Genomic DNA, 21528 nt, shown 5'->3' with positions numbered 1-21528 from the left:
TCAGGGGTTTCCAGGAGATGGGCCATGATGCTCACCTACATTCATCGTCAATGTTGACTACGAACACTTACAGACAGTTTCTAAAGCAATTTGCTGAAAAGCTTTCCTCCAAAATGGTGTCGATTTCTACCCCAATCACCAAGAGGTAAGGGTGTTGTTTTTGCCTTAAACTACATTTTTAAAAACTGCCTGTTAGTATATTTTGACCATTTCTCTTTCGGTTGGAAGGTGTGAGAGCTGCCTTTTTTTCTTTTTCCTCTCCGACAGGGTTTTTCTGGTTTCCCTAATACCGTGGGGACGGGGTGGAGCCAACATAGCAGCTGTGGGCTCCTGGCAGCAGGAANCAATGACAATGACAGAGCAAAGGTGTGTGAATGGGAAGTGAGAGGCCATCAGCTATCAGGGAACGGAGAGAATACTGGGTATGTTTCAGGCAAATGGACCTCAGTCCTCTGTCTTCACCCTCATGATATCTGCAGACCAGTCACTGTGGGGTTGAGGTTGTGGGGACTGGAAGCCTCAAAAGTCACTCTGGTTCTGATATCTGATGGCTACAGCTATGAAGAAATGCACAAAGATGCTAGAGATTAGCCCTGCCATGGGGGGGGGGGGGTTAAATCACTTCTAAGTCAAAGGCTGTGCAAGGGTATGGTCATGAGATTCGCATTAGCTACTCGTTATCTGTACCTTGAGATGATTATGTGAGACACGAGTGGGTCTGAAATTGTGTCAATAGAAGAAGAAAACCATGAAACATGGTGGCATGAGTTAGGCAATCATGGGCTTTGCTCTTCAGCAAAAATGGGTCGTGAATCTTCTGTGTGTTAGGAGTCAAGGCGACACTGACAAGAGTGGGAGGGACCATAAAAGATCAGAAAAGGAAGAGAAGGAATGAAGTGTGGAAAGGTGGGCAGGACATTTTGTGGCCTTTTCGTAGAATCAAATTTGCTGCCTACAGGCCGGAGAGGAGCATTTGCGTGGAGGCTGAAGGGCTCCAAGGTCAACTAGTAGGACGGGTCAGATCAGAAAGGACAACGGATACCATCCCAAGGAACTGAAAGGCTGTTTTGCAGGTAATGGAGAATTTAAGTGTAGAAGCCATGATGATTAGAATGTTGTTACGGTTTCTGGTAGAAATGTGGAGGATAAGGAGGAGGCAAGTCTGAAGGGAAGCTGAATCTTAAAACTGCATCAATAGATCAAAAGTCAACAATGTGAGAAGTTTACCTTTGGCTTGAGCATGCGGGGCATGTTGGGCTCAAGGGAAATAGCACAGCTTTAAACTGATGTATTACTAAAAAGAAATGAAGATAGGCAACTTAGCATTCATTTAAGGGCTTTAAAGACAGACCAGAACCAATGGAAACGAAGTCATATAAATAATAGTGAATGGATTAGAGAAAAGTGCATTTTTATAAAATCACGCTAAATAGGACTTTCTATGGAACAAACAACATATAATGTCAGGTAGAGAACCATGAAAGGCATTTAAAAAACTTACAGATATTCAGAAGGAGTGAAAAGTTATAAACAATGCAAAGAAATACTCATGGAACATATATATTTATATACAGAATACAAAGAAAATCCTATTCTTCATTGTTCATATCCATATATAGAACTATAATACATATAACATACAATATATTGCATATCGATACCTTGATATATATAATGTATATTATAATATATACAATTTGAAAATGAGGATGAACTGGAGTGTTATTTTTGCAAAAACACCAATGATCAAAACTGGCTCAAGAAGAAGGAAAATTCATAGACGAATTGCTCCAAAAGACATTGAGAAAGTTGCCAAAGGGCAATGCCATAAATGCAATGAGCTGTTTTAAGTTCTGAGGAAGCACGGGATTCCTGTGTACTTATAATTTTCCAAGAACAGAGCAAGAAATTAGGGTAATGACAGAGCAATATGTCATTACCCTCTAAGGATCCTTTCAGGAATACAAGGCAGGTAACGTGGTGACATCCGAAGACAGAACTCACTGTATTAGTGGACAGAGCAGAAAGAGTAAGCAGTTTTCTTCATACATTAGATAACACTAATGACTTTGGTAAAATGAATAGTCACACCTAATAAAAATGGTTACGAAAATAGCAAGAGAAAGACATTTCCTAGCATGATAAAAAAAATAATTTCAAAACTATAGTCACAGTAAAGGTGAATGCTTGATATTTTCCCTTAACCTCAATCAAGGAGATGACAAGAATTCTCACTCCAGTTTCGTTTACAATTTTCCATCGGAAAGATAACGGGACACATGTGATAGGAGGCGGCAAAACAGTCGATATCTGAGGATAGTCTGATAGCTGACCACAAGGGTCAACTTAAATAATATCCAAAATTATATAAGGTCATTGTGAAGCCCACAGATAAAACAGTAAGCGTTTTTAAAAAATTGTTACTGTTGACTGTATTTAAATAGAAAGTCAGAGGTGGCCGGGTGGCTCAGTTGGTGAAGCGTCTGCCTTCCGCTCACGTCATGATCCCGGGGTCCTGGGATCAAGTCCTGCATTGGGCTCCTTGCTCAGTGGACAGCCTGCTTCTCCCCCTGCCCCCTGCTCTTGCTCTCCATCTCAAACAAATACATTCTTTTAAAAAATTCAAACAATAAAACAGAAAGTCAATATGGTTTTTAGGTCAGGAAACATAATGTTACAGTGTTTTTGCATACTAGCTACACACATCCACATAGAGAGGAATAATAGTAATGAGAAAGTCTCTGGACCTACACGAAGATGGATTTCTTAAACGCGGTGGAAGGACATTAAGACCAAATAGATGCGATTTAATAGAAAACACTGACAACATAGGGAGACACTGCTCATGCTGGTCTAGAAAGATTTAAATCATAAAGATAAATTCCACTACAATCCGGTTATGCAAATTCATTCAAAATATCAAAGATTTTTTTTTTTTAAAGATTTTATTTATTTATTTGACAGACAAAGAGCCAGCGAGAGAGGGAACACAAGCAGGGGGAGTGGGAGAGGAAGAAGCAGGCTCCCAGCGGAGGAGCCTGATGTGGGGCTCGATCCCAGAACGCTGGGATCATGCCCTGAGCCGAAGGCAGACGCTTAACGACTGCGCCACCCAGGTGCCCCCAAAATATCAAAGTTTTAACTTGAAAAAATATTTGGAAGTTCTTTTGGACAAAGTAAGCTCTGGATTTTTCAAGTAAGTTTTGAAACATAAAGGAGACAGTTTTTTTCAGATACAAAGATATTTTATAACGTTAAAAGTGTATGTCGAAAACTCCTTGAGACTCGAGGAAGAGGGCATACTTACTCCATATATACACATGCACAGACATAGAACACAATAATATGAACCCATTCTTTTTTTTTTTTAAGATTTTATTTATTTATTTGACAGAGCAAGAGCACGAGTGGTGGGGGTGGTGGGCAGCAGAGGGAGAGGGAGAAGCAGGTTCCCCACGGAGCAGAGAGCCCGAGCAGGACTCGATCCCAGGACCCTGGAATCATGACCTGAGCTGAAGGGAAGCTCAGAAGATCTTAAGTGAAGAAAACGGTGAAAAGCAGAGTCTTACAGTGTCGTCCAACTGTGATTAAAAACGCATATACACCCAAGAACGTGTGTACCCAGGGGTAACTGGAAGGTTATATGTGAAAATGTTAACAATGGTTCCAGTTCAGTAATGTCAAATAAGCTAAATTTTAATTGCTTACTATTTGTGGATCTGTATTATATTTTCTCTGCTAATCACGGTGACAACTTAAAAAAAAGAAGACTTAAAATAGGAGTGAAGAGAATTCTGCATCATCCAAACCAGAACAAGTCCAAGGGAGTAAAAAGCGAGAAGCGGTCTCTACTTTTTTTAAAAGATTTTATTTATTTGAGAGGGAGAGCTCACTCACAAGTGGGAGGAGGGGCAGAGGCAGAGGGAGAAGCAGGCTCCCCGCTGAGCAGGGATTCCACGCAGGACTCGAGACCAAGACCCCAGGATTAGGACGTGAGATGAAGGCAGACACTTAACCAAATGAGCCACCCAATGCTACAGGGGATGTAAAAAAAAAGGGGGGGGGGATAAAAAGGGAAAGTCTGACTCTTCATGGAGCCATAGTCTACTAGAATCTGTTGGAAAAGGTACGAGCTTCAATACAGGGGATTATTTGATCCCGCCAACACCTTGATTTTAGCCCAGGGAGACGCAGGGCAGACTCTTGACCTCCAGAAACATAATAAAATGCGTGTTGTTTCAATCCAAGTCGTTTCATGATTGGATGCGGAAGCAATAGGAAACGGGTAGCGTTTCCTTATCAGATGAGCTCTTTCTGTCCCTGTTAGGAAAAAGTCCCGTTTCTGTAAAAGAGTAAAAGTCTAGCAAATCGGTCTTGAGAAGGAGTGGCCATTTCCACATCTCTAGATAAATGGCCTCGGTCTTGTCCTGACCAATGATGCCCCAGTGGGCAATTTCTTGGATTTAAGCCCGGCTTAGGATTCTCTGGGGCCAACGGGTGTAGAAATTTATCGTCCTTGATGGGGCCTCGAGTCACACCAGATCTCTTTATTAAACATGGAATATTTTAATACCAACAACGGTAGGTTAGAAGAGGCAACCTCAATCCACTTTAACACGTAACCAAACGTTCAGTATTTTTTTCTTAAATGGTAGCAAAACCTCCGAAACTTTTTCTACGTGCTCTTTCTACGTGGTCTAGAAGGGCACCATGACATATCCCAGAAACCTGTTAAAAAAAGTGAAGTCTCGGGGCGCCTGGGTGGCTCAGTCGTTAAGCGTCTGCCTTCAGCTCAGGGCGTGATCCCGGCGTTCTGGGATCGAGCCCCACATCAGGCTCCTCTGCTGGGAGCCTGCTTCTTCCTCTCCCACTCCCCCTGCTTGTGTTTTCTCTCTCTCTGGCTGTCTATCAAATAAATAAATAAAATATTAAAAAAAAAAAAGTGAAGTCTCAGGTCGCATCCCGGACTTACTGAGTAGAAATCACAGCAGAAGGGACCTTGGCTATTAAGCAGGACGGGATTATTGTCTGAAAGATGCAGCTCAAACACATCGTCCGTGGTTTGGTGGGGTCACCCCAGGAAAGCGAAAACAAGTCCCACATCTACAATTCTCAAATCTTACACTTACCCATGTCCCCAGACGGATGGCATCCTAGGGTCTCCCTTTTTTCTTTCTCTTTAACAAAGAAAAAAATATATACATATTTATACATCATAGATGATTCGCTTTTTCTGATTGTTCAAGAAAAGTCAAGGACAATTAATTAATAACATCCTCAATTCAATGCTCATTTCGTATATTTGAATGCTGTCTCCCCTTGTTTTCTTTTTAAGAAATATCACTGTTATCCGTGTCATGTCTACTACCAGCTGCTTACAAAGTATGAGAGAGAACATGGGGCTCTCATAAGCATTATTGTATTTTCAAAGAAAAAATTTGAACACCCATCTATACAAAACAATTTGGGGAATTCATGAGGGTTTCATTTTTGAATGTAAATCAACAGGGGCGCCTGGGTGGCAAAGCGGGTAAGCGTCTGCCTTCGGCTCAGGGCGTGATCCCGGCGTTATGGGATCGAGCCCCACATCCGCTTTCTCCGCTGGGAGCCTGCTTCTTCCTCTCCCACTCCCCCTGCTTGTGTTCCCTCTCTCGCTGGCTGTCTCTATCTCTGTCGAATAAATAAATAAAATCTTAAAAAAAAAAAATGGAGTATGTTCAAAAGTAATCAACTGCTTTAGAAGAATTGGCTTTTAATAAGGTGGCATTAGGTGAATTAAATTGCGAAAAATCAGCTGTTTAATAAATTGACCTGGGGCCACACTGTTTGACATGTAGCAGTTAATTCAATCTTATATAATTATCCATTTTCCTTATAAAAAAATAAATGTAAACCAACAGATTATAGAAGCAGCCTGGACTTGATACATTTTTTATTCTTAATCTGTTATCTTGTTTCTAAATGTCAGCATTGTTTTTGAATTTGTTTGTCTCCTGTCTTTTGTAAACACACTACTTCTCTTCCCCTTTGCTTCTCCATAGCCAATCTGTTGGGTTCTTTTAATGCTTCGGCTGTTAATTTGTTTCGTGTCAAAACAACCTTACCACATAATTCAGGACTGCACGTGGTACGGGCTTTGAATTAATAAGATTATTGCTAAATTTCCGTTTCACTTCGGGGTGTCAGGATGAAAGTATGGAGCATTTCAAAAATCAAACATGTTTTGTGACCATTCCTTTTAAGACCTCGTCTTCAATATTCCGCATGTGATGGGTAGAAAAATTGGCTCCTTAATTGGAGAATACAGGTACACATTTTACCATCAATTACAAATAAAGCCTTGCAATGCACATCTAAATCAGTATTTGGAGGAAGTAAAAAAATATCCAGGCTATTCATCATGAATCCTTTACTGCAAAGTCGGTGAGAAAAATTAAAAAACATTCATAAAGGCGGTGACACCTCACATTACCAGATACATATGTCCTGACGATACGGAGGTCTTTATAATTTAGACACCATGCCCCTCACTTAAAAAAGAGAAAGGCATCTGAGGAATTTATGAATCTTTCATTCTGTAAGGCCTTTAATTTACAGTCTTTAAAGGCCTTGCTATGGGAAGTGTCATTCTTGGACCAGTAATATTCTCAATGCCTGGGAGCTTGTAGGAGATGCAGAATTTCAGGACCGAACCCATGCCTATGACTCAGTCTTCATCTGAAGACGTTTCCGGGGAGACTCATGTATATTCTTTACGATTTGAGAACCACAGCTCCAAGGGAAACAATTTCCTGAAACGCTGATGATCTGGGGATCCCCTTTCTACACATCCGACTAGCGACGGTGCTTGTGAAGTAACTGTCCTGCGTATTAAACCCTGCACCCGTCTTTGGTGTGAAGATACATGGCTAGCGAGTCAGGGGCGGGTGAGGAATCTGGTCACAGGGCTGCAACAACAAAGCAAGGCATCTGCCTTTCTGCATCCCGGCCAGGTGGCTCTCCGTGTTGGAAATGGGGACTGCACTAGAGAATGGGGTGCCTTCTACTCTCGGCTCCTTCCTGATCCAAAGACTGGTGCACCCCTATTTATTTTTAAGTTCTTTTAAGGAATTCAGAAAGAGAGAAATTTTTGAAGGGATTCGTTCTCACTAATTTCTATCTCTTAAAAAGTCCAGTAATTCATCACGGCATTAGTTTTATAGATGTCTACTTTTAAAAGAGTAGGAAGAGAAATCCTATTTTTCATTGTTGCATATCTAAAGAATATGACCTAGGATGTAAAACAGAACAAAACAAAAATCATTCCTCAGATATTTAAAAGGGTTTCTCCTCATGTTAATTATTCAACTAAAGCATCCCAGCTGATACGTCACTGGTGATCATTTCTCTCCACAGATTGTGGAAGAAAAAAAAATGCACTCTGGTGAACACCTTTATTTGGTATCTGTGATTCACAAAAGGGCCAAGTTGCAACGCACTGTAAGGAAAGTGATTCTTCTCAGTGTTGTGGCCTCATATGTCTCTATGAGTTTGCTGTGCGCCTATCTTTTCCCTAATTTGTGCAAACCGACCTGGGTGCTATCATGGAAACACAATCCCTTGGAGGACGTGTTTGTGTGTGTGGCAGGGATTTGACTTTGCACAGCTGTGGCGTGGCGTGAGCACGCTTGCTCAGCCTGTCATCCTTGTGCCTGATGCTGAGGCTGGAAATCCACAGAGCAGGTGGTCAGGAAGGAAGAAGAGATGTTAAGGGAAGAGATCCCGGTGGGCTGGAGCTCACAAGCACGAGGGAAGATGGATGGAAAGTTATGTGCGTTATTTGTGCCTCTCACCTTGTGGCAACAGCATCCTGTCGAATCTTCCTGGTGGCTCTTCATGGTGGAGGTGCACACGCACGCCAAGCCTGCGCCCTAGAGACACAGAAGGAAGAGCCGGGGAACGTGAGGCACACGGAACTGCTTCACACCAACAAGGTGAGTCTGTAAATGAGAGGCGACATGGGTGACCTGCAAAATGGCGGCTGCTTCCCCCCTACCCTCCTACTCCCTCGAGAATCTCCTTTCTGGACCTTCATACAGGATAAGGGAAACACAGGAAAGGGATTTCTGGAATATATACTTCAGCAAAGCCAAGGGGGACACTTCCAAAGGCACACCTGCCTCCCCCCACCCTCCCTGACTTAGTTCATGTAGCATTTCATGACCGGGATCTTGAGATTGGCGAATCACGACTTAATTCAACCCAGACTTCCAGTCTCCAAGTTAAGTGACCTTGCACAAAGCAAACATGAAATGTCCAAATATGTGTCCAGCTGTAGGACTATGCTTTCCTAACTCACATGTGCAGTTCTGATGACCTGATAGAAGGCACCAGCCCTAATGTCTCCCCTAAATCCATGACCATTCCAAATTAGGATGACGTTATAGTGTAACCAATATATAACCATTATAACCATATATATAACAAAAAAAAATATTATAACCATTGAATGAGAATTATAAAGAAGTGAAGGAGGTGGCAGGCTAAACTTTCATATGCAAAGGGGTTCAAGACAAAAAGGGATTGTGTAATCAAAATGCAACCCCTACGTCTTCCCACATTTGGATTGTACCATCACAGCTGGGGAACCTGGTCACTCTAACCTTCCTTCTAAAAACACGTGCTATGGATCCAATTTCAAAGACAGAATCCTAAGATGCTCTCCTGAATCCACTCAACCTTGAGTTCCTGGGCACTAACCTAATTCTTCCATCACATCATTTAACATTTCCCTTTTAAGCACATCTTTATCCATTTCCTCTAAAAAACAAAAGAAAAAAAAAAAGCCTTTCTTTTGTTAGTAGCTGGAGGGCTGATAATTACTCTATGTATTTAGTAGCAAGTATCATTAGAATTCTGAATTAAAAATAAGATTAATGATTTAATTTCAATCTTGTCAGGATGACCCATTTAAAAAAATACTGATGTGATATAGTGCTATAAAAGATTTAAGCATAATTTATTGATAAAACCATTACAACTGGAATGAGAGAGCTATTTGTCTACATAATGGTTCCTGAAATCACAGATAGTACTTTCCCATTATTTCACTGCAACATTTATAATTCCTTTTTGGAGTTACCATTTACTTTTTCTTTTAACAACCACATATGGTGCTTCTGTGCCAACCACTGTTCCAAGTGTCTTACAAATACTAGCTCATTTAGTCCTTACCACAATTCCATAAGGCAGCACTATTGTTATCCTTACATCATGCATAAGATAATGGAGGCACGGAAAATTTTGGTAACTTTCTCAATGGAACACAGGTGAATTTTGCAGCCATGACACAAACTGATAGATTCTGGCTCTAAAATCTAGCCTTCTAAACACTGATCTGCATTACTTCTCCATTATAGAAAAGCCAGTGCAAGCTTGTTTCACTTGGGCTGGAGACAATAGCAGATGAAACTTTGCATTTGGGAAAGTAGCCAGGCAACAAAATGATTGGTGTAGAAAAAATGCTCTCAACATTTCTCACAGCCAGATCAAATATTGCAGATTTTTTCATAACAAAAATTATATCACTTTGGATGTAGAAAGCGGACTTAAGACATCTATCTCTGGTTAAGAAGGAGTAACTAACAGGAAATCATCTTGACAAAAGAAAACAAAATGAAACAATATGTAAAACAAAGGTTTTCAAGACCCTGGATATCAGTCAGTGGATGACAGTTATTCCAGAAAGATGAGTAACAAATGATATGAGTACTATCATTGAACAGCTGCTGCTCTGAGAGAGATTCTAGGTAGCGGTACAAGAGGAACCCAAGGAGAACCAGGAAGACTCCTGTTTCAGGTGATGCATCTACAGTGGAGAGAACAAGGCGGTTAGGATTTTCAGGACAGAGTGTGAAGAAAAGAAAGAACTGCAGAGTGCCCTCCTCGAGTAATTAGCAAATTCCTAATCAATACATTTATGTAACCAATACAGTGCATACATATGATCTAGGGATGGGATACAACCATCTAAAGAATTAGAACACTGCTTAGTGTTCACAGAGGGCTGTAAACAGTGTCTGACTGCACCTTCCAGAAGGAAAAAACAAATCTCATAGTATTTAAGACACTGCATAAAGTATTGAGGAAGTTTCCACCATAGTAAGGGGGAAATCATTCTCCACAGTCTAAGCACTGCTCAGGTCTTGTTACCAAACCTAATAAGACTAGAAGAGATAAATCTCCTTAGAAATAACTAAATCCCAAAAGAAAGCCTATGAATTTTTAAAAAGATTTTATTTATTTGAAAGAGAGACAGAGAGAGCATAAGTGGGGGGAAGAGCAGCAGGGGGGAGGGAGAAGTAGACTCCCCGCTGAGCAGGGAGCCCAATGTGGGGCTCGATCCCAGCACCCGGAGATCATGACCGTAGCCGAAGACAGAGGTGCCAGCCAGGTGCTCCAAGAGAGCCTATTAATTTTTATAGGAATAAAAATACCTAACCCCAAAGTGGTCAAATTCACAACATTCTATATTGAAATATTAGAGTATTTGAAGCATGGTAACAGAAACTGTCCAAACATTAAATATATATAGGGGAAAAAGAAGAATAAAAAAATGAAAATAAGTGAACTGTAATATAACACCAAGTATCCTAATAAGTGGGTGATCAGAATGCTCAAAGGAGAAAAAAAAAGAGAGTCCAGAAAAAAAATCTAAATAAATACTGGACAGAAATTCCCAAAACTTAAAAAGAACTGTAGGCCTATAGATCCAAGACTCTCAACAAACTCCAAGTGCAAGAAATATAAAAAAATTTACCACGGCACATCATAATCAAATTGCTCAAAACCAGTGATAAAGGTAAAATCTTAACAAGCATCTAGATGAAAAAAATGTTTTCCATAGATGAGCAAAGATAAGAATAACTTTAGATTCCTTGTCAGTAACAATCGAAGAAAGATGGTGAAGAAACACATTTAAGTTACTAAAAAAAAAAGTCACCTAGATTTCTATACCCAGCAAAAATATCTTTAAAGAAGCTACAGGTAAAGAAAAGATATTTTCAGACATATAAAACCCCAAAGAATTCTTTTTTTTTTTTTTAAAGATTTTATTTATTTATTTGACAGAGATAAAGACAGCCAGTGAGAGAGGGAACACAAGCAGGGGGAGTGGGAGAGGAAGAAGCAGGCTCATAGTGGAGGAGCCTGATGTGGGGCTCGATCCCAGAACGCCGGGATCACGCCCTGAGCCGAAGGCAGACGCTTAACCGCTGTGCCACCCAGGCACCCCAACCCCAAAGAATTCTTAAGCAGCACACCTTCACCATAATAAATGTCCAGGGGTGCCTGGGTGGCTCAGTCAGTTAAGTGTCTAACTTTTATTCTCAGCTCAGGTCTTGATCTCAGGGTCGTGAGTTCAAGCCCTGTGTTGGGCTTCATGGGAAACCTACATTTAAAAAAATGTCCAAAGAATAGGGTCGTGAGTTCAAGCCCTGTGTTGGGCTTCATGGGAAACCTACATTTAAAAAAATGTCCAAAGAATACCTTCGGCCAGAAGGAAAATAGTATTGGATGGATACCTGAATTAACACAAGGGTGAAAAGCAAAAGCTCCTTCATAAACCTGTAAGATTTTTTAATTATTTAAATATCTTTAAAATATAATTGATGGCATGAACAAAAATGACAAGAATGTTTTGTGGAAATTATTATATGCATAAAACCAAAAACTACGGATGAATACGATGGATGAATACTGCAGTCAAGCATTCTAAATGCATGTTAGCAGAGTGTATCAAAACTGCATAAGAAGGGTAATACATCATGGCCAAGGGGGATCATTCCAAACATATAAGGTTGTTTTAACACCCAAACTGAATGTCCTATTAATTGATTTAAAAAGAAAAACACCTCGGGAGGGGGGTGGGGGAATGGGATAGACCGGTGATGGGTAGTAAGGAGGGCACGTATTGCATGGTGCACTGGGTGTTATATGCAACTAATGAATCATCGAGCTTTACATCGGAAACCGGGGATGTACTGTATGGTGACTAACATAGTATAATAAAAAATCATTAAAATAAAAAAAAAAAGAAAACACCTTGATTATCTCAATATTTGCAGAAAACATTTTGTTGGAATTCAATGTGTGCTCCTGGTTTTATTTTTTTTTTAAGATTTTATTTATTTATTTGACAGAGAGAGAGACAGCCAGAGAGAGAGGGAACAAGCAGGGGGAGTGAGAGAGGAAGAAGCAGGCTCCCAGCAGAAGAGCCTGATGTGGGGCTCGATCCCAGAACGCTGGGATCACGCCCTGAGCCGAAGGCAGACGCTTAACCGCTGTGCCACCCAGGCGCCCCTGTTCCTGGTTTTAAAAAATATGCTCAAAAAAAAGAAATTATCTGTCTGATAAAAGGCATCTACATAAATCCTACAACGAATGGCATTCTTAATAATGCACTCTTCCACCTAAAATCAGAACAAAACCAACATGTCTGCTGGCACAACTTCTTTTCACCATTGTACTAGAGATTCCGGCCAGTTCGATGAGGGGGAAAACAACAAAACGCCAGATTGTAAAGGGAGGCTAACACCCTATTTGAATACGACACAATCATCCCTGTAGAAACTCCAATGGAATATACTAAATAACCACCAGAACTATTATGTGTATTTATAGCAGGGTTGCAAGATGAAAAGATCAATCTACAAAAATAAATTATATTTCTATATACCGGCAATGAACATTCAAAAATTGGAAGTGAGAAAGAAACATCAATAAGAGGAACATTCAATGTATTAAATACTTTGGGACAACTTTGACATAGGATGTGGAAGAGGAACATTCAATGTATTAAATACTTTGGGACAACTTTGACATAGGATGTGCAAGATCAGTATGCTGAAAATTACAAGCCACTGCTGAGAGAATTTGACGACTGAAGCAAGTGGAGAGGTGTATTTTGTTCATGCGTTGGAGAACTATGTAGGTTTCAACATGTCACGTCTACCCAAGTCAATCTCCAGATTCAACACAATCCCAGTCCAAATCTCAGCAGGCTTTTTTGTTAAAATTGATACACTTATTCTAAAATTCATATGTAGAATAGCCAAAGGGGTAAAAAAAAAAAAAAAAAAGTCTGAAAGGGAAAAACAACTTGGGGGTCTCCTACTACGCATATTCAAGACACATTCATGCTGTAGTGATCAAGACAGCGTCATACTGGGATCAGGACAAAGACATCAGTGAAACAGAAGAGGGTCTCAAGACAGAGACCACACATCCACGGTCAACTTCCTTTCCACACCCAGAGCTCGACCTTTGAGAGACAACCAGAGGAGGTATTTGGGACACATGCCTTCAGATCATCTTTCAGCTTCTGTGCAGACTCAACGATCAATCTTGTTTCTAGAAAGCCTGCATTCCTTCTCATCAAAGACTATCCTGTAGCTGTTTCTAGCTGATGACAAATCCAATTTGCCATTTCGAATGTTGATCCACCCACAACTAACTTTATAGGTGAGAAAACCAGGCGTTGACAATTGGGAGTAATCAAGGCTGATTCAGAACCAGACGCCTATTACTCAATACCAACCCCGAATTTTCTGTACGGCAGGCCAGGGGAAAGAATAAAGGAGTTGAAAAAGATACGGAATGGGTACAGGATATGGTACAACTAAAAATAGAAAGCTAAATTGTCTATAATTAGACTCGTACTGTAGGATACTTGTATTTGATCTATCTTTAAATCTGTTGACTTATGATATTTACGATCTAATAGCATTGTTAGCTAGAGTCAAACTAGGAATTTTATTCATATTTTATCTGAAAAGATAATTAAAATGTGGTCTCCTTTACATTCTTATTGACTTATGATACCATCTAAATCATTTTCCAGTTCTCTGAGACATAAGCTGAAGAAGATTAACTTGTTTTTATAAATGTTATTTTCCCTGATTAAACTACATGTCACAACTACATTTTTACATGATGTGTCTAGATCAAATAACCTTAGTATCATTTTAAAAAACAAATTAAGGTATAATTATAAAACGAAGATATGTTATGGCAGTTCCATATGCACTGACAATTTATTAATGATTTATATCTACTTGTGATATTTTCAGAATAAAATTCAGTTTCAACTTGAGAAGGCTAGGAAATGAGACAAAGTATGATTTTATCTTACAGTCTGATTTTTTGGAACCATAAAATATAAAGAAAACATTTGGGGGCACTTGATCATAACATTCCATGAGTCAAGCTTCTACTATATTTATACATTCCTAATCATTGTCAACAGAAAATTTATTAGAAAGCTTTTATGAAGCATTGGTTGGAACAATTAAATATCAGAGCTAAAACATCCTATTTGCAAGGGAATTTTTTAAATGATTTACTAACAATTCATTATCAATTACACCCATGGTAATAAACTGGTGGGACCTTTTAAGAGAACATATTTTATAGTGAGAAAGATACTCTAAAAATTTCTTACACATTTAAAAATTCTTATGAAGTATCTGGACTGGACATATGGGCTACTTGGAGATGATGTCTGGCTAAAACTGCGCTTTATTACAGTTCAGATCAGGTTATTACTTGATGCAACAAAACCTATAAATTGGTAACAGGAGATTATGTGAGACAGCTTGTCCCTCCTCCTGAGATTAATTGAACATTAAATTACCTTTGTTTGAGACTGAGATACAATATCTGGAAGCCTTATAATTGTCCATCGGGTCTTCCTTTGTTTATAAAAGACAACACTCAAGCATTTCAATCTCAAACCCTAATGTTCATTATGCTCAATTACAGAGGAGATAATTTAACAGCTTGTGTCATCGGTAATGAAAAATCAAGATAGCCCTGTTCATTTTTGCAATGCAAATACACGACATGTGTGTCTGTAGTGTTCCTACCACTGTGCAAAAAAAATTAAAAATGCACTCAAGAGATTATCGGTGGATTGAATACTGTTTGGCTAGCCTGACATCTCTGAAAGATTTAAAAAAAGCACTCAAGGTCAATAGCAGTATGGGGTCGAAGAGGTCCCACCAATTTCTGACTGTTTTCATCAAAAAAGCATGCTTTATACTGAGAAAGAAGGTCTGAGAGGAGTCTAGTCATGCTGTATATTTTAAATATATAGCAAATATTCAAAATACACAGCAAAGTCTTTATGACAAAGACTATGTGGAACTGGCCCAAGAAAGAAAAAAGGTAGGGGTGCCTGGGTAGCGCAGTTGTTAAGCGTCTGCCTTCGGCTCAGGGTGTGATCCCGGCATTCTGGGATCGAGCCCCACATCAGGCTCCTCCGCTGGGAGCCTGCTTCTTCCTCTCCCACTCCCCTGCTGTGTTCCCTCTCTCACTGGCTGTCTCTCTGTCACATAAATAAATAAAAAATCTTTAAAAAAAAAAGAAAAGAAAGAAAGAAAAAAGTAATGAACTAGAGAATAGAACGAAGAGAAATAGACCCAAGGAGATAGAAATCTAGTGTAGGATGAAGTAAGATCTCAAATCATTTAGGGATGACAGATTTTTTTTTTGAGAGCATACACGTGCCCACGGTGGGGGAGCAGCAGAGGGAGAGGTAGAGAGAGAATCTTAAGCAAGATCCATGCCCAGTGTGGAGCCTGACGCAGGGCTCGATCCCACCACCCCAAGATCATGACCTGAGCCAAAATCAAGAGTCAGTCACTTAACCAACTGAGCCACCCAGGAGCCCCAAGGGATAATGGATGTTTTAATAAAGGACACGACGACAGATGTATGCAGCCATTTAAGAGACAATGAAATTAGATCAACTCCTCACACCATACTCAGGAACGAATCTTCAATGGACCAGAGGAAAGGGAAAGGAACAAGAACTAGGAAGTCGTCAGATAAAAACTGAGACAACTCTTCCATGGCTTCGGGGTAGGGAAATGGCTTTCTAAGAGTCACACCTGGAGATAATAAAACCAGAACTTATAAAAGAAAAGACAGACCCATTTGGCTACATTAAAAAGAATTCCACATGGTATACAATTTCGCAAATAAAATTAAAAACAAAGACAAATAAGGAGAAGATACTTGCAATATATTGGAGGCTACTATCCCTAATACCCAAAGGCTTATAAAAATGAGAAAAGGTACAGATTTTTAAAACTTAGGCAAAAGTACAAACTGACAACTCACATAGAAAAGATTTTTTCTTTTAATGACCCTTCTGTGAAAAGATGTTGAGCTTTACTCTCAAGGAGAAATGCAGGCTAACGCAGCATGGGGATACCTTTCCTCTTTCGCTGGCAAATGTTAACACTGTGACAATATGATCTATTGGCCCGGCTGGTGGGAAACATTGTCCGTGGGGCTGCAAATGTACAGCTCCTGGGGGGAGGTGACAAAATTTAATGGGACGATACACGCCTTTATCATGCACCTCAATCGCCCCACTTCTAGAATTTACCTTTTTGAGGGCTATGCCTCCCACCAATAGGAATGCCAAAGCACGAGGTTGTTTGCATTGCAGTACTGATCATGGTAAATACCAGAAGGTCTGCAAATGCTCCAACGGGGGCAGATGATTGAATTAATTATGGTGCACCTAACTGGGGTTCTATGCAAGTGTGAAAAATGAGGATGATCTTTATGATCTGATATGAAGGGGTTTTCAGGATATATTATTTTTTAAAAAATCACAATGCACATTCCCGTAATTGGTATGGTGTAATGCAACAACAAAGTAAACACCCCAAATACACACATCACTGCTTATCCCTACGGTAAAAGGTACCTCGGTACAGTAGAAAATTAAAAATCATCAAGAATCCATGAGTTCCTACCAATAATAAAAAGATAAGTAAGTGTAGAAGAAAGGAGATATCTTGTTTCCAGTGAAATGTGGGATACATTGCAGAAGGAGGGTCAGCATAGGAAAATCAACATTTCCTGTCATCACTGCAAAGATTCCTTTAAGTAGGAATCCCCGATGAATGTCCCATCTGTGGCAGAGGGGATTCCATGAGGAGCATGACATTTGGATGGTCTGAAAGTGTTTCCACATATATTATCTGTGGTTAAGGTGAAAATACAGAGACTATCATGGAGAAATTGGACAATACCTGGCCAGGTCATCGACTTTACCACCACCAGGCAGAGGTGGACATACATTCATATGTCTGAAAAAGACACACCACTTAGGAATATTCCAGCTAGGCAGGCACAATGAGGGCTGAAACACAGGAGAGCATCAGAAAACTCACAATGACAATCTATTACAAAGGGTCCTGTAGTCATCGAAATGTGAGCGTTACCAAAGCCCAAGAAAAGTTGAGATACTCTTCCAGGTTAAAGGGGCAAGCTAACAAGATGATTAATGTAATCCATGATCCTACGCTAGATCCTGAACCGGAGAGGGAATGTGGAAAAGGTATTATTTAATTGAATAAAAAACTGGAATTCAGATGGTATAATAATAATATTAACTGTGAAATATACTGAAGTTGAGGGAATGGTTATGGAGGGAATGATCTTTTTATTAGGAAATAGACATCGAAACACAAAGGAGCAAAGGGCCAGCACTTACTTTTAAATGGGTCATCAAAACTGTCTGTCATCTATCTATATTTATCAATCATCTATGCATTTATCTATATCTGCTATCTATCTAATCTATTCATCTATCTTTGTATCCATCATCATATCTATCTATCCCCACATCTATCATTTATTCTATCTATCTATCTATCTATCTATCTATCTATCTATCTATCCATCCATCGTATCTATCTACCTATCTATCTATCATCTATCATCCATCATATCTATCTATCTATCTATCTATCTATCTATCCATCCATCCATTCTATCTATCTATCTATCTATCTATCTATCTATCTATCCATCCTATCCATCTATCCATCCATCTTTCATATCTATCATCTCCGTATGCATTTATCTATATCTGCTATTTATACCTATGTATCTATCTATCAATAGAATAAAAAAAGGGGGGGTAACAACACTAGATAAATCTGGATAAAAGTTATGCTTCCTGGAGTAGTCTTGCAGTATCTCTGTAAGTTTCCACTTTCACATAAAAAGTTACTTTTTACAAATCTTATGCTACAAAAAAGGAAGACTTTAAAAAAAAAACATGATTTCCCTGGGAATAGCTTGTTCTTAGCACAGAGTAGATGCTCAATAAATGTTTCTTCAGTAAATTGTTTTACAACTAATAAACTTCATATAGAATTTAAATTTACATTTAAATTGATTTGAAATATGTGCATCATAAAATAAACTTGTCTTCATCAGTAAGTTACCATTTCCTTTTTTTAAACCATGTGTTTCTAGTGGAGCCTCTACTTGCATATTACCACACCCTTAAGAATCAAAGCCATGAGTACCCTGCATGTCCTTAACTTCCCCCTGCGGGTAAGCGCATTCAGAATTCTGTGAATTGTGACAAGTGGGTGCACGGACTCCTGAATTCCCTTTAGGGAGTGAGGGTCCAGCCATGGTTGGGGTTTCTTTTACCACTCGCTACTTTCCTCAGTTTTGGGTCAGACCTGCTACTTGAGGTGCAATCAGGAGTGCATCCCTCAGAGGAACACAGGCTACTCCAGATTACAGTAATGCTGTCTCCCAGACGATCATCATTACTAAATGGGAATGTTTGCATTCTTAACTGGTGATCATCGGAAGCTTTGCGTATCACGCAACCAGCCTTGGTCTGGGTTCGCTTTCCCTGTCACCACCATCATTGGTAAGATCCGATGTGGAGACGCCATGATTAAATGTGACCCAGAGAGTCAGTAGCTTGTCCGTGCTCAGTGGACCTGGAGGTGCATGGTCCAAGCACAGGAGATCAGTGGGTGATACCCAGCCTTTCTACAAAGAGGGAGGGACACGGGGGGCGGGGGGGAGAAGGAGAGGAAGAGACAGACTGGAATGAATCACGTGGAAAGTTCTCTGTCAGATATCACCCAGCATCCATTTGGAGATGCACAGGGAAGGAAGGTAACTCCTTAAACTCTCTTATCAAACATTATTTTGAAAACACCTGGCATCTCCTTTCCATGACTCCCGCAGCTGCTCGTTCCCTTCTGTGATAAGTATGAGGGGAAGGAGCAAGACTGCCTGTTGTCTAGTTTTTTACTTTCTAGCCAAAACCACAGGAGACACTTAGAGTTTTACATATTTGGATTTTCGCCCCAAATGCCAGACATGATTTGTGTTTGGAGAAGCGCCATCTTTCCAAAAAAAAAAAAAAAAGAAGAGGTTAGGAGGTCAACCAATGAAACTGTGAGCACCTGTAATTCTGGAAGCCCTGCAGGTGCGTCCTTGCTGTTCGATGTTGTTACAGAGAAACCAGAAAACTTGCCAGAGGCCGCTGTAGGTCACTCATCACATTCGGGTTCTGCAGAAATATTGTGGTCTCTGTGTTTTGGGAGACGAGGAGGAGCTGAAGAGTACTGCTACTTTTGTTGTTGTGTATGGAGTGAGAATTTTCATCAGCTGGTTTGTACTTACTATTTTCTTGCTCTGAGATCTATTCCCCCATCAGGTTTTGTGAGCCACCAAAACTCATGCTAATTTTAAAATTTATCTAAAGTTTATGTAAAATCGTTATAATTTATATAATGTGCATATAAGATGTATTTTTTTATAATTGATATTTGAATGTTTACAAGTACATGATGGCATTTTAATCTCTATTATACGGTGAAGAAATAGAAGCAACACACTTTTTTTTTTAATAAAGGGGGAGAGAGAAAGAATGCTAAGCAGGCTCCATGCCGAGCACGGAGTACAACGCCGGGCCCGATCCGACAACCCCAAGATCATGACCCGAGCTGAGATCAAGAGTTGGATGCCCAACCAACTGAGCCACCCGGGTGAACCTGCAACACACTTTCAAACACGAAATTCTTTCATAGCAACGTTGTAAAACTTTTCTTCTTTTCAAGCATCAACAAGAAAATCTCACCTTTTAATGAACCTGGTAGGTCGCAACATTTGGATCAATAAAATTCAATTTTTTGATTCAAAATCGAAATAAAAGAATCAGTGAAGTCAATTGGCATGAACAAGTTAGTGTGCTATAGTGAGGAATGGCGAGAAATGTATTAAGGAATCGAATCAGAATGATTTATTATCACCCAGTCTTTGGGAAAAGTATGGAAGACAGAAATCTCTTTTAAAAAAAAAATAAGCAGATTTGAAGTGACTTCCAAGAAAAAGCAATGGGGGTGCCTGGGTGGCACAGTTGTTAAGCGTCTGCCTTCGGCTCAGGGCGTGATCCCAGCGTTCTGGGATCGAGCCCCACATCAGGCTCCTCCGCTAGGAGCCTGCTTCTTCCTCTCCCACTCCCCCTGCTTGTGTTCCCTCTCTCGCTGGCTGTCTCTCTGTCAAATAAATAAATAAAATCTTAAAAAAAAAAAAAAAGCAATGAACTCCACGGCTATGACAGTGGAATCAAGTACACAGCATAAAATGAGAAGTGCAGAGTTAGTATTTTCCAAATGAAACATTCTCACAATATTTGGGTTCCAATATTTTGACAAGTGCCAAAGACGGCAGTTGCCTATAAAAGTAGACTAAGTGTTGTCATAATACATCGTTGAAATTTTATATTTTTCCACAAACGAGAAATACATTTTGGTATTTTCTGAACAGACAGGCCAACGTTCACCAACCCTATAGTTCACCACCTGTTACGTTAAAGAACCAAATCACCGCGCTGCGACAGTGAGTATTGATCTTGAAGACAGAAACCATAACCGACGCCTCTCTTTGCTTCAGGTCTCTGGCTCATCAAATGAATAATGTGCAAGTCAATGCTTCTGCCTTATCGTGTCCACTTCATAAGCTTCCCACACTGATTCTTCCTGCCCTCGTCCGCCTTCCCCCTCAAACTGGAATCTGGCGTATTTGAATTCCAAAACGTATTCCTTGTTCCCATATCCAGGGTGTTCTGTAATAAAATCGATAACTCCTGAATGCACACCCATCCATAATAAATATCACACCGAGCACAGCCAATCTGTAGCACCTTGGTAAATAACAAGTACCAGCTCAGTATTCAAGGAGGAAAGGTAAGTTCCATCATTGCATCTCTTTCTTTATATGGAACCCATCGACTATAAAATATGATCGAATGGATGAATCCCTAACCTATTTCTTAGATGCTGTTTTGTACCGATGCCTGCTTTGCAGCAGGAGGACCAAATTCAGAGGCATTCCCCTGCGGTCGTGTCTGTTAATGCCCTCGAGAGACTATCTAGGGTTTTCAGGAAAATAAATACGGCAGACACAGACGTTGGAGAAATGACCAACATTTACTTTAAGCTGCAACTGCTCTCATCTTGCGAGAAGTAGTTTATGTGAAAGAGCCTTGTAACTTTTCAGTGTGCCTAGGAATTATTCTTTGCTGACACAACTCTCTGAGACAGACACTGGAGAACTTAATCTTCTGCGATACTTTTCTCTCTGTCCATCCACCGGCTCAACAAAATAATCTGTACAAGGTGCATAAAATATTCCCTCACCTTAAGTGAA

The 21528-nt window shown here is 40.0% G+C and overlaps 1 long non-coding RNA gene across 1 annotated transcript in view; it reads right to left on the bottom strand.

The window, feature by feature from the left end:
- LOC103666312 overlaps positions 1–21528 on the bottom strand; it is a 61527-nt gene that overhangs the window by 3985 nt on the left and 36014 nt on the right. The window contains exons 2-3 of the long non-coding RNA XR_569467.2: positions 7833–7910; positions 5130–5177 (exon numbers count right to left, since the gene is read on the bottom strand). This is a non-coding gene — a long non-coding RNA (uncharacterized LOC103666312). The remainder of the gene's footprint in view (positions 1–5129; positions 5178–7832; positions 7911–21528) is intronic.

The sequence above is a fragment of the Ursus maritimus genome, assembly GCF_017311325.1.
Source record: "Ursus maritimus isolate PB19 chromosome X unlocalized genomic scaffold, ASM1731132v1 scaffold_X1, whole genome shotgun sequence".
Classification (NCBI taxonomy): Eukaryota; Metazoa; Chordata; class Mammalia; order Carnivora; family Ursidae; genus Ursus; species Ursus maritimus.
The sequence above is the reverse complement of the archived record's forward strand: the minus strand, read 5'-3'. Positions and strand labels throughout refer to the sequence as shown.